The 15,172-nt window shown below is 38.7% G+C and overlaps 1 pseudogene; it reads right to left on the bottom strand.

Annotated features, from left to right (window-relative positions):
• LOC141898921 (uncharacterized) lies at positions 1-2,058 on the bottom strand (annotated as a pseudogene).
• Positions 2,059-15,172: the final 13,114 nt, after the last annotated feature.

The following is a 15,172-nucleotide window of genomic DNA, read 5'->3' as shown; positions in this document are numbered from 1 at the left end:
TTACTCGGACTCTGAGAGGGTATCAACGCAATTTTTTTACAAATTCAACAGTTTGAAGATAAATATTATAATCCAAAATATCTGCATCTAACCCCTGATATGGATCTATGGTGGCTTTTAGATTTAACATATCAAAATCACAAAGCTTTAGGAATTTACCATCTACATTGACAGTGTATTCTTCTTCATTAGCTGGTATTGGAGCATTGTTTTCTCTCCCATAATCATCTATTAACTCATCTAGATGATTGTCCTGATGTATTGGACCACTTATGAATTGCTGAAGTGGTGTCAAGTTTCTTGCAGTCCTGACTTTGTGATTGTTCCACATATCAACCAATTTTTTCAGCATATGATTTATTTTGGGCAGGAAAACATAATGCAAGCAAAACATATGTACATCATTTTTAAGTCCAAAACACCAATTCTTTCAAGATTATAAAAAAGCTCATAGAACGTTGATCTAACTGCTTCATATAAGTCACGCCAACGGCGTTCAATCCTTGTACTGATCGACCTACGATAAAAGGTGATCTATCAGGTCCGCGCAATGGGTGGCTAAACATGAACCTTTTTACATCTACATTTCAGAACCATGATTAGCTCTTACTCTGACTGGTAATCCCCACACTTGAACAGCTTCCCCACATACGTTCAGTACAGTTTCTGAACGGTTGTTGTCACTTCAGGACAGATATACAATGGCCCTGCTATATCCATCAACTCCACCATGAACAACGAAATTCCATCTGTAATGAAAAATAAGTTTGAAATGCAAGATGTATCTTCATACATGTATCTCTTTCATGATGATATATATGGTTCTTAAGTTTAGTTGACTCTTGTACACCAAATAACAATATTGATAAGAATTCATCAATACCTGGGTGGAGGGGTGGGGTATTTGCATGGTACGTACCAGCGGATCAGGATATTTTGTACATACTTTTTGAACGCTTCCTTATATGAGAGATATCATTGCCAACTTACCTTATAAGTTTATGGTACCCATCAATATGCCACAAGTACAAGGGCCCATGTACACTGTAAGCTCTGTGCTTAATTCTATGCTGTAAACTTCTTATTTCACTTCCTCAACACGCCACATAGACTGCCTGACACGACTCCTCTGTAATCTATGGCCAGCGGACAGCAAATGTGCCGATACACTTGTCTTTACTCCCCTTGAAAAAGATTAATTATCGAACCCTGCGTATAGAGAGGGAGATTCGGAGGTGAGAGCGAGGGGAACACAAGATAATAATTTTAAACTACATATACATGGACATGTAATCAGATTTTTTTACCTGAGTTAGGAAAGTTTTTCAATATTGCTATCACTTTGAAATCCAGTTGTTCATCTGTAAGTTTAGAATACGATTGGCTCATTGATATACCAAACTGTTGCATCCTTCTCTCAATAGTACGTTTACTAATTCTCATAATTTCAGCCATCTGATTGACTGTAAATTGATTTTCTGAAAGCGAGATTTAAAGAGAATAATTGACAAAAGCCATATTCAAAATAATCTAAAATTTAGATTGGTGCTAAGATTAAAAATGGAATATTCTCTTAATAGTATTTTGATCCGGGATACAAGTGGGTATTGATACTGGGGACAAAAACTTTATGTGTTAAGCCCCTGTGCCTTTAAGCCAAAAACGGACCCTAAACCGCAATAAATATCTAATCTAGTAGATATGTCGACAAAATAGCATTAGGCCTAGCTGGAATAATATGCTGCGTCGGCATTAGGCCCTATATCAAATTCTTAAAACAACTTGCCTACATAGAACCTTAACGAACCCTCTGGTAGTCATTGGTACATTATTGACAGCAGTACTATCATCAGTGAGTAATTTTGAATTGTTTTTCATTACATCAAGCGCTCTTGCAACAATTATTGCAGCATCGTCGAAATTGAACTGAATCATATCTCTGGTTAATCTGTCAAGCTGGTGTATAAGCGAATCATAATCATTCGTGAAACTTAATTGTTCAATTAAGTGCGATAATTTCCGCATGAAATATTGTTGCGCATTTAGACTTTCATCCATAGTTGTGGAGTGGTGTGGGCCGATTGACGACAGATCACGGATCTTTGACTTTATTCATAAGAATGTTTATCCACACGACCTCGATTCAATTTCAATTAATTTTATTTTATCTATTCAAAGTAATTGATTTCCGGTTTACAACTATGCTCTAGTATCGCCACCTACAGATATTTTTATGCATCGATGTCTTTTTTACGAAAACACGAGTTTATCTTTTTGATAAACAGCGCCACCTACTGACATTTTCACGCATTCATGTCATTTTCACGAACACAGGAAGTTTGTCTTTTTGGCGGGGATGGCCGCCCATAGCCGTCCTGCAACCCAATAGATGGGTTAGTGTTGGATGATGTCAACGAATTTTCTGACGAGGAAAAATCTCGTGATCCAGAAGATCCTGATCTAACCAGGGACGGATCGTGCTCTCCGTCACCATCCACAATGGAGGGACGGGGGACATTCCATTCAAGGACTTAGTAAAAGAAGTTTTCTCCAGATATGGAGGTACCAAGGCCAAACCTAAACCCACCCAGCCTAGAGGGTCGGCCGCCAAAATATTCAGTCCATCCGACGACACCGAAGAGTTAGTTTTGGCACCACATTCTGCATATAGAGAAGAATAGCCCGAGACTTTGGACACGACACTGTGGGGTGGTAAGCGTACCGACAACACTTGGATTATCCTCCATTAGAGGCAGGCATGAAGGATTCAAAATTTTTCTCTCCCTTGTACCCGCCCATATCGGGGTACAAGACTTATTATTACGGTTCCTGAACTTCGCTGAAAAAGCTGAAACACTGAAACGCTGAAATAAAAACGCTGAAATATCAGGGAATTTCCGAAAAACGCCGAAATTTCAGGGAATTCCCGAAAAACGCTGAAATCGTGCTAGGTACCGATAATATACGTTTTGAAATATTTTCCGCGCCGGTGTCCGCTGCCGAGTCCTGAACCGTGTTTTAGTCTCTACCTTTGGTAACAGAGACATGCATGGACAGTATGTGGGGAGTATACTTCTAGAGGGCCATTTGTTGGACAAATTAATTTCCTTGAAATCCGGATGTTTAAATGTATACAGGCAGCATAATGAGGAAAACTCATTCACGAACCGTGCAAGCCAACTTAAACACTATGCTCAATATTCCAAGAATATTACTTCTGCAAGACGCAAAAATCTTATCTCACCGTTCATGTATAAAACATGATTACGTCAGAAGCAACTTTTCTTAGTCAACACGTCGGACTATGGTATCCTCTGAAGGAGGTAAATTAAATTTGATAGCTAGTTATATAAATGATGCAGCTTTTGGACAAAAGAGATCTGATTAAATTTCTTTTCAATTCACCGTGGAATGGAATGGATTGACGCCAGTGGCATGCAGTAGGCCCCTACGTATGGGTCATACTAGTTAGCATCAACCGATTAATCTAAATCGGGCAAACCATTCTAAAACTGTGAATAATTTATTTGCTGTGGTGTGATAATAATTAGTTTTTTTTGAAGAAATGACATACCTACTGTTAGAAATATGTACCGATTCTTATTTTTAGACTACTACTGTATCTATAAAAGGAAGAATCATAGACAAAGTTGATTTGCTTAGCTGGACACACTTCTTGTCAAGTACATCATCTCAAGTACTGGGTGTTTGTAAGTTTAATTTCAGTATTTATTGTGCTGTATTTTGCTGTTTTTAGTGCTGTTCCCTCGGACCTCAGTGCTTTCAAACTAGGCCCACCCACCCCATAGGCTATATAGTCCAAGGTGTATTAGCCACTATTCTTTTATTTCCTACTTAAATGCACCTTTTTCGGGGTAAGAATGTGCAAATTTTTTGAGATACTGAGAAATCAGATGGAACCAGTAAACTTCAACTGCGAAATTTGCAGCAGGATAGCTGAACGAGACAATTTCTAAAAATAAAATGGCTATTCGAATGCTATTTCAGTAATAACTTGATTCAACCAGAGAGAAATAAGTCAATTGCGGATGTACAGTACACCCACTTTACTTCCCCGTTTTCCTGGTACCAAATTTTTAGTCTTAACCTAAGCGATATTCGAAGGCATACTAGTGGATTTCATTAGAATATGAAGCAATGGAACCAGAATTCAAGCCCGAGTTAAGCGAACTATTGATTCTGATATAATGTAAGAACTAATTTCCTTTGTGTACTCTTGCACAATGTATTATTGTATTATTACAATGTGTTATGTATTATTTTAAGCTGTTAAATATAGTTTGACAAACGTCCAATTATTGGATCTTTCTAGTTGACACGTTTACTTTTGTGAGTTTAGAGTTCCAGTCAATCCACAATGTGCAGTGCCTAGCCTTCTACACTTCTACACATCATCTACACTAAAACCAAGCCTGTGTATGGGAAAATGTCGTTCGACTCTTATAAGCCAGACATATCAAAACATGCAATACATTGCAGATAGTAGTCTCCAGCAAGTTGAAAGATAAAAGTAAACCAGGATTTACCCCGTACCCTACCCGGGAACGAAAGACACTTCAAGACTCCTTCCTCCTTGTAGAAATATGGCACCCAATCGTAGCAATGCTAAGTACAGAATACTATGACGGTTGAACCTTTATTAACGAATTTCCATGACACCGAAAATAGAATCAAAATAATCATAAGTTCCATGCTAGCACTTAATTTCGGTTATCGGGTTCAGCCTAACTGTACTTTACATTCAGCAACTACTTGTATGATAAGTTGCAAGAAATCACCAAACATAAGAAAAAATATTGAGAAATAATATAACTGTAATTAAGAATTTATTCAAATGAAGTGATAACTTCATTGTTAGATCGTACCGGTATTTGCACATAAAACAAAAAACACATCTAACAATCCACGCAATCCGAGCTCACACCACTATTCCAAAATCTTCTATATCCTATAGTAAAAACAAGAAATTCGAGAGTTTAGTTCACATATAAGCGCGTAAATTCAGGGGAAATCCTGCTTATGGCTCATAGGCCAGCATCTTAAGCTACACACTGAAGTGGTTTTCGCCCCACATACCCAACCTAACTTTTGAAATAATCAAACCTTTAGAAAGGAGGGGTATCCCAGTACAGGTATGCCTGTACATCCGAGCCCAATATCTAAGGGAATCCCCCACCGTGTTTGGTACCCTTACTCCAAGCAAAAAAGTCCAGGGAATCCCTCATTTCATCATCAATCTGTCCCTCAGGTTCGATGGATTTCATACATATTAACGAAATTCGTTACCTATCCCATTTGCAGAAATTATGGCAACGGACCTCTTCTTCACTCTAGGTACTATTTTTGGGGTCTGACCCTACGCATCTTCGAGCTACTAACCTAATTGTGGTCTGATGCCATCCGCAATCGATCAAGTCGAACATGACGACTACCTTAAGGCATGTCTCGGTCACCGGAGGTAAAGACTAAAACACGGTTCAGGACTCGGCAGCGGACACCGGCCCGGAAAAATTTTCAAAACGTGTTTTGTCGGTACCTAGCACGATTTCAGCGTTTTTCGGGAATTCCCTGAAATTTAGGCATTTTTCGGAAATTGCCTGAAATTTCCGCGTTTTTATTTCAGCGTTTCAGCTTTTTCAGCGAAGTTCAGGAACCGTTATTATTACGCCACACCAGGTGCTGATGACCCCGGATTCAAACCACGCTTTGAGTTAGACTCCGATGGGTCAACTACGATAGGACTACCCAAAAAACCACCGCCCACCTACACTTTACCAAAACAAGCAATGGGAGCGTTGAACCGATTAGCTCGAAGCATTTGTCAAATCGCTTCTTTCCAAGATATTTCACTGGTTGCCATGCACGGCGAGTTAGAAAAAGTAAAATCTCAACTGGTCCAGGATAATCCGGACCCAGGGACAATGTCCGAACACGTAACGACCATAGAGAGAATTCTACAGTCTATGGCCAAGGCGTTGTGTCACCAAGTACCTTTGGGTATAAGGATCCAGGCTAACCTAGCCTTGGTCAGGAGATATAGCTTGTTAGCCGACTCCAAACTTCCAGAACCGGTGAAAGTAGCACTATACAGAGCACCGCTGGGCAATTCCTCACGGGTTTTCTCTGGATGCTGTGCATCGGCCGATGCGGAGGGCACCAAGATCAGAGAATCTCAGGCTAAGGCCGACAGGCAGTCATGGAAGACACCAAAAAGCCTAGTAATTACGCCGATAACTCTACTTACAGATACTTACCGGAAAATCAGCCTGGATACAGTCAATCGCAAGACAACAGCAAATTTAGCTACAAAAAGCGGGTTGGACAAGCTCCAAGGGAGCTCAAAGCAACAACAATAACAATTATAACAGTTTTTCTCAAAGTTCTTATAATGACAATCCCCAAAGGGGTAGGGCTAGATTACGTAGGGGCCTCAACCGGCCCTTTCGTGGCCGCACCAACACAGGTACCCGTTGAAGATGTCAGGCCAGTGGGCTCTTGCCTTCAAGACGCCTCTTCCCACTGGCTAGAAAAATTTGGCGACACTTGGGCTACAAAGATAGTTTCCAAAGGATACCGACTGAAATTCGTTCACAAACCGCATCTATCTCATCAGCCGGTGGAAATGAGGCCAAAGTGGGGGCAGGAGTCCCACGTTACGCCAGCGATCAACGAGATGATTTTTAAAAAGATCGCTGGAAGAAATCCCTCTAGGATCTTCGGGATGGTATTCAAGAATTTTCACCGTCCCAAAATCATCCGGGGGCTTAAGAATATCATAGCCCCAAAATTCAAGCTAACAACACCCAAGGAGGTGATTCAGGGGCTGAAACCAGGCCAATGGGCAGCATCCATAGATCTGAAGGATGCATACCTCCAAGTACCAATACACAAGAACTCAAGGAAGTATTTAAGACTTCGTTGGAGGGAAGAACGTACCAATTTCGGTCTCTGCCCTTCGGCCTGAGTTCAGCCCCTTGGGTCTACGGCATTCTCGTCAAAAGGGTCCAGAAACACCTTCAGTCGAAGGGAGTTCGCATATTTTGTTACCTGGACGATTGACGGGCTGGTTGTGGAAAATTCGGAAGCAGAGTGCAAGGAAGCCTTAGACAAGACCCTGGCCTTGATCCGTCAATTAGGTTTCATAGTGAATTTAGAGAAGTCCCAGTTGACCCCCTCTCAAAGGTTCACGTACCTAGGTATGCACTTCGACCTGACGTAGGCCTTAGTCAGACCAGCACCGGCCAGAGTTCAAAAGCTGAGGGAGGCAGTTCTCGGTCTCCTAACGGGGGCGCCCAGATCAGCTCGCTACTGGTCTCAGATTTTGGGCCAGAGGAGTTCAGTTGCACTCGTAGTTCCGGTCGGTCGTTTACAGAGCAGTCCTCTTCAAAGATTCTGGAAGCAAGCTTAGAGATCGGAAGGGGAAGAGTGGGATACCTTATTGCCGGTACCACCGGTGAACCTAATCCCCGACCTCGAGTGGTGGACTCTCGCACAGAACTTGACAAGAGGCACCTCCCTAGCACCATTTAAGGCCCCGATACATCTATTCACAGATGCCAGCCATCAGGGCTGGGGAGCACATGTAGAAGGTCTTCAGAAAGCTGGGAACTGGTCTCGAGCAGAAGCTCATCTCCACATAAATCACCTGGAACTGTTAGCGGTTCAAAAGGCCTTCAAACAAACACAAACAAAAGGAGGTTAGGGGGTCATCGTGTGTGGCTGTCAACGGACAACTCAACAGTGAAGGCTTATCTGCTCAACCAGGGGAAACAAGGTCCCCAGCATTATCCAACTTAGCAGCTCAGATTCTGACTTGGGTCCAGGCTCAAGGGATTATTCTTTCGATATCCCACCTGGCCGGCAGCCTGAATGTGGTGGCCAAGACAAGCCAGTAGCCACCGAGGGGACATTGGCCGTCAGGGTAGCCAATCAAGTCAGGGCCCTAATTGGAAGTCCGAACGCTGACCTGTTTGCCACTCGCTTCAACGCGAGGTGTCCGGTGTTTGTGTCCACATTTCAAGACGACTTGGCGAGAGGGCTTCCTTGGAACAGGTCTGTCGTTCAGCCTTCTGGACGTCTCCATCTACCTTCTCGTCATTTCATTTGAAGGACGTTTCTGGACAGTTAGGCTCACTATCCACGTTGGGTCCAATTGATACTGCACAACGAATAAGCGTACAAAAACCCCCAAAAAACATCAGGCCCAGTTAGACCTTTTTAAACCAGGTCCTGGGGACGAAGGGGTTTCTTCTGTATTCAGCTATAAGAAAGTTGATGTATATAAGTTGTGGGCACCTTTTACAGGGCCTAGGTTACCCTAAGACAGTTAGTGGTAAGGGATCCTTTTGTTATAGGTATTATGTTTAGACATGAATCATGATTTCATTTATATAGCCTGGGCAAGGCTGCGTATAGAGTTTAATTTTTTTTAAATCTTCTGGTTTAGGTTAATATCGAGGTAATGGCAGTGCCTTACTAAGGTATTCGGGAGTCAGTTGACACCGGGTTGTTTGATTTCCTGTTTCGACTCAAGTGTAACGGGGTCATAATAGGCATGTTATAAGTACCAGTACAGTTAGGAACTGAAAAGGGAGCGACACGGTAGCTCCCTGATTTTTGGTTTTCCACGGCTCACCTGGGGTTTGTTGCGGTTTTCTGCTGAGAGTTTTAGGGTGTGTGCAAGTGTAGAGAATTTAAATCGACTTTTGGTCGCCTCCCTCCTCCATTCTTTGAGATTCTGGCTATGGTGTATTTTCCCAGGGTATTCGAAGTAAATATTACAAGTTTGTTCAAAAATTGGTATTTACGAGGAATACTTACCTGGGAAAATACACGGGTATTCCCATACAGCCGTCCCTCAGGCGATTGAGTGATTATTGCCGCAAAAAGATGATGGCGTCTCGCCAGATGGCGCTATGTTACGGCGCCGCTATCAAAAGTCGGTTCGGGCGTTAGCTGCCTAGGGGAAGTACACAATATTCTAACATATTTTCAGGACAAGGAATTGATCTAATTGTTCCAATTTTTGTTCTAAAATTGGAATTATTTATATTTATATTAGAATCGTTACAAATCTTATAAAACTTTGATAAATTAATATTATCATCTAATTCTTCAATATATTTTGATCCCGGTAATGGACATTCTAATTCATTAAGTATTATTCTAATTTGAAAATAAGTATGAAATCTAAATAAACTTTGAATTAATTTTTTTTTGAATTATTTAAATTATCAATCCAACTTATTCCACATCCTGTTGTTGCACAATAAACTGCAAAATTTAATTGATTCTGCCAATATATCATATTAAACTTTAATAACCAATGGTTTTCATCTTTCAATTTTTTAAAATCAATTAAATATACATGAAATATATTTTCCATTTTAACATTAAAATTATTAGTTTCAGTATCATAAATATTTAAATTCATCAATTAATTAAAAACTAAATCTTTATATGAAACATTTTAATTAAAATCTATTGCCGGAATATTATATTTAATTGATTTATCATATTGAAAAGATCTTGGAAAATTATCTCCCATCTATATAATGAAAAAATTAATAATAAATGAATTCTTTTGATAATTTATCTTGTTCTTCAATTGTAATATTTCCATTTAAACTAATTATTTAATCTAATGTATTTTTAATTCATTTATTTCTTTTATATCAGATTTAATTTTTTCTAATGACTTTTTATATTTAATTTTGAACTTATTCCAGTTAGAACACTTGAACCTAAAACACCAATTGATATAGCTAAAGGTGTTAATGGGCTGAACATTGCAAAAAATGTTATTACAGAACTAATTGTAACAGAAACACTAATAATAAAATAATATTTAATTTTTACTTTTTCAATAGTTTTTCTTATTACTTAAATTATTTTAAAATTCTAATATCCGTTTTTTTAGCCCACTTGGGACTTTAGTCCCAGCTGGCTATTATGTTCACTTTTCGTCCGTCGTCCGTCCGTTCGTAGACGGAATCCAGTTATTTTGGGAAGTTTTGAAGACGCTTCAACGTAATGTCTTGATATTTGGTTTATACTTGTATTTACCCTAGACTCATCTTCAGCCCAAAAACTGGCCCTGTCAGAATCAAGATGGCCGACTGGCAGCCATTGTTGCTCGCCAAAATCAGCATTTTTTACCCATTTTTGAAGTTTTTGAGGGAAATTGAGGAAAAGACGCTTTGATCAATTACCTTGATCTTTTGTATCTATACTTGAATCTACCAAGTGCCCATCAGCATGTCAAAAATTAGGTCGATCGGACTAAAGATGGCCGTCCTAGGACCTTTATAGTGCCCAAAAATGTCAATTTTGGCCGGATTCCGGGTCCTGTAGCTGCCTACTGGTTTGCCATTTCTCATTGCAATTTGTGATGGGTATTCTATGGAAAAGGATGTTTTATGCCTGAGACAGGTATTTTTGATTGGCCAATTATGACGCAATTGGCGGCCATCTTGGTGTCAACAGTACTCATTTGTAGGTGGGAAAAATTAAATTGATACCTAAGCATATTGTGTTACTATAATCAATTGGAAAGTTGTAGCTGATAACGTGTTCTATGATCTTCGTGAGTTTCGAGGTCATTGGTTTTTGTAAATGGCCACCAGGGTTAGTATTTCTGTATTATATTAGTACCTATACATATTTTGTTACCACGATCAATTGGAAAGTTGTAGCTCATGTCAACTTCCTATGATTTTGGTGAGTTCTTATGACATTAGTTATGCTATATGGTCACCAGGGGGCGTTGAATAGTAGAATTACTAAGTATTTCCTTATTAGATTGGTACCTAGGAATATTTTGTTACCATGATCTAATGCAAGGTTGTAGTTCATGACATGTGCTATGATTGTGGTGAGGTTCAAGGTCATTGGGTTTGCATATGGTCACCAGAGGGTGTCGAATAGTAGAATAACTTAGTATTTCCATATTAAATTGGTAACGAGGCATATTTTGTTATCACAATCAATTACAAAATCGTAGCTGCTGACAAGTTCTATGATTGTGGTGGGTTTCAAGGTCATTGGTTTTTGTATATGGCCACCAGGCAGCGTTGAATAATACAATAACTTAGTATTTCTATATTATATTAGTACCTATGCATATTTTGTTACCACAATCAATTGCAAAGTTGTAGCTCATGTCATCTTCCTATGATTTTGGTGAGTTTTTAGGGCATTAGTTATTCTATATGGTCACCAGGGGGCGTTGAATAGTAGAATATCTAAGTATTTCCTTATTAGATTGGTACCTAGGAATATTTTGTTACCCCAATCAAATGCAAAGTTGTATTTCATGACATGTGCTATTATTGTGGTGAGGTTCAAGGTCATTGGGTTTGCATATGGTCACCAGGGGGTGTCGAATAGTAGAGTAACTTAGTATTTCCATATTAAATTGGTAACGAGGCATATTTTGTTATAACAATCAATTACAAAATCGTAGCTGCTGACATGTTCTATGATTGTGGTGGGTTTCAAGGTCATTGGTTTTTGTATATGGTCACCATGGGGCGTTATATATTGAAATTGTTAGATTGTTGGACATTTGAAACCACTTCCCAAGTGGGCATGGTGTCCCTGGACCCCAAGTCTTAATATGATTTCAATTTAGTCTTATTTATATGATGAGGAATATTGTTAACGCCATCCATTTTATCTTCCATTTATGTTGTGAAAAAATTACTAATTAGTAAATTTATATGCAACAAATATAACAATAATTGTTCCTCCTAAAATCCAAATTATTTCATATTTTTGTTGTTTTTTACTCGGTGGGTAATGATCTGATAATTTGGTTTATATAGATGTAATTGTTCACGATTTGTTACTGAATTATATAAACTCATAGCTTCATCAACTGATTTAAAATCTCGGTGTGAAATATTTTGATAATGTAATTCTTTATCAATATGTACCATATAATTTTGTCTTTTTTCTCTATATTCTTCTACTGCTTTAATATTTTTCTCTAATGCTTTTTATTCAAACAAATTTTTTTGTCAGAACGAAGAAGTTTTCGTTCGAACAAAAGGCGTATTGTTCGATCAAACAGAATTGTTTTTATTTGAACAAGATTTCCTGCAGAACATTACGTTTTTGTTCGAACAGATATATTGTTCGATCGAAGAGTTTTTCGTTCCAAAGAGCAAAATTTTGGTGAAATAAGATGGTCTTCGTTATGATAAGTATTCTTAATTCAAACAAAATAATCTTCTCATTCGAACACAAAAGCATAATCTGAACCTAGGTTTTCTTGTTATCCAATATCCATATCATGCCTTTCAGGTAGATTAGAAGCCCAACTTTTTGACCATGAACAGAACACAGCTTGTTAAGATCGTTTTGGAAATATACTCTGTACATTTTGAATTATTCTGTATATCATCTATTAGGATATTGAAGAGAAGTCGATTTAGGATACTACTTTGTGTGACTCCACTAGTTAGACCGATTTATTCCAAGATGAGACAGTTCCTTTGATTTCGGCCACCTGCTTTCGTTCAGAGAAATCTGCTAAGCCATTTAAACGACCCATAATTGATACCGTTTCCGAATAGCTTGTTTATTAATCGCTGATGTTGTTTATTATCAATTAAATGCTTTTTCGAAATCCATAAATACTAATAGTCCCAACAGTCGATTTTCCAGAGTCAAATAACTATCTGGTCCAGACATCCATGGTTTCAAAGTAGGCCTAATTGACTGTTTATCGACCGTCCTTTTATAAAACCGTGTTGACGGTTGAACAGGATTCTAAATTCCCTTCATTTTTATGGCATGGTTTGGCTGCATCGGGTACACGCGATCGTGGTCGACACATTATCCAGACAAGATCAAGAATACGAACAAGGATGTGCAGAAACCTGTTATTGCTGATTTGCAACTATATTTATCATGGCAGAAAAAATGGTTCGGATATGTGCTTGATGTTTATGTTGATGTTTGATGTTTGGCAGGAAGTGTGTCCATTTAGTGTGCTTGGCTGGATTTGAGAATCATCAAAATCTCTCCCAATATATCCATCTAACTTTTTTCCCAATGATTCAAAGTTAGTTCAATTTGAATGAGTAATGTGCAGTTGGGTTGCTCATTGAAATTTAACTTTATTTGACTCATGGCAATATCGTATAGAAAGTTGACCTTTTTATCTATTTGTTTGAGCAAAATTTCCGAAAAGCAAAGATATGTGACTGGTTGCACATCGCATTTTTTGCGACTAGAAAGGCTTGGTGGCGTAATACCCCCATTTTTTATGATTTGTAACGTTCAGTTTATACGTTACCATGACAACCATTTGTTGTCTTAGCCTAGTTGCCATCATGGGGTTGCCATGGTAACGAGTAGGTCAACATTAAATTCCTTGTTGATTTAATTAGGTCAAACAGCTGGTGCGTTTGCCCTAATATGCTTATTGTAAATATTACCGGTACGTAAATTGTATTCTGATAATAAACGTCAAGCCTTTCTTTCTTCTGCACCACAACAGGACAGAACGAAAAGTAGTAAAGAATTTTTTTATTCGTTTTAAATCGGTTGTAATCCTTCGGTTTCGCATGCTTCCATCATAATATTATATTTTCAACGTCCGTTGTGGAAATGTCACGTAAAGTTGTTAATGTTGGCCATAGTTATATCCGTCGTTTGGGCGAGTTTGTGTTGGAGAACACAGGTAATCTCCCCTCCCTCACGGCCGATTGGGGTATTTCCGATATAGATATTGCTGCCCCCATTTTAATCGGTATCGGTGGTGCCACAATAGATAAATTTCATGACATGGGTATTACTTCATCCATAACGATAGATATGCCGCATATTGTGATTTTACAGATTGGAGGGAATGATTTGAATGACCGAGATTTAACTCCGGCATTCATTGGTATGAAAATTTTTCAATTTACAACGCACGTCACCGACGTTACAGGTGCTATCGTGTATATTTGTGACCCCATAAGCAGGTTAAAATAGCGAAATTTCAACGAAATTGAGGGGAATAAGAGGGTTCACCAGCCAGGGAATTTCTTAAAAGCGGCTTGTCAAGAATGCAAACAATTATTTTCTTGGAGACACGGGGGTTTATGGAACTCCAGGTTTCATTTGTATTTGACTGACGGTGTCCACTTCAATAATGCCGGTAATCTTAAGTTGTTTAGAAGCATCCGTGGTTCAATTGTAAATGCAGCGAAACGTCTGTAGTTGAAAACTCCTGTTTGACCTATAAAATAATGCCGAACAGCTCATCGTTATATAGGCCTACCTTACAACACATCAATCAATCAATCATAGTAAGGTTGACCCAGAAGATGTTATGCCCGTATAGACGTTTGCTTGACCCTTACTTGAACTGATCTTTGAAGTTCACACATGTAACAAAGAGTAGTATTTTCAGTGATTTTCCTTTTCAACCGGCCGGCTTGAGCAAAAAGATCTTAGCAATTACTACATTATTTTGGTTCAGCCCGCCGTCAATTGTTGGGCCGAACATAACTTGGATGCATAAGTATAATTGATTGCCGTCGTATATCTCGGGTATTAGCTGAATATAATATAAATCATAGTTCATCGTCTCTATCCCGAGCATAACCCGTTGTCTACTTCGGGTAGGCCTACATAGAAAATAATATAATTAATTGTAGGTCGTCGTATATTTAGGGCATAATATTACCCGTCGTCTATTTCGGGTACATAGTGGATGAATAATTAATTGAAGCTCGTCGTCTATTTCGGGCATAATATTACCCGTCGTCTATTTCGGGTACATAGTAGATAAATAATTAATTGTAGCTCGTCGTCTATTTCGGGCATAATATTACCCGTCGTCTATTTCGGGTACATAGTAGATAAATAATCAATTGTAGCTCGTCGTCTATTTCGGGCATAATATAACCCGTCGTCTTTTTCGGGTACATAGTAAATACTATAATTAATTGTAGCTCGTCGTCAATTTCGGGCATTATATTACCCGTCGTCTATTTCGGGTACATAGTAAATAAAAATTAATTGTAGCTCGTCACCTAATTCGGGCATAATATTACCCGTTGTCTATTTCGGGTACATAATAAATAAATAATTAATTGAAAATAAATAACTCATTGTAGCTCGGCGTCTATTTCGAGCATAATATCTACCCGTC

This window comes from Tubulanus polymorphus, chromosome 2 (genome assembly GCF_964204645.1).
Source record: "Tubulanus polymorphus chromosome 2, tnTubPoly1.2, whole genome shotgun sequence".
In the NCBI taxonomy this organism is placed as follows: Eukaryota; Metazoa; Nemertea; class Palaeonemertea; order Tubulaniformes; family Tubulanidae; genus Tubulanus; species Tubulanus polymorphus.
The sequence above is the reverse complement of the archived record's forward strand: the minus strand, read 5'-3'. Positions and strand labels throughout refer to the sequence as shown.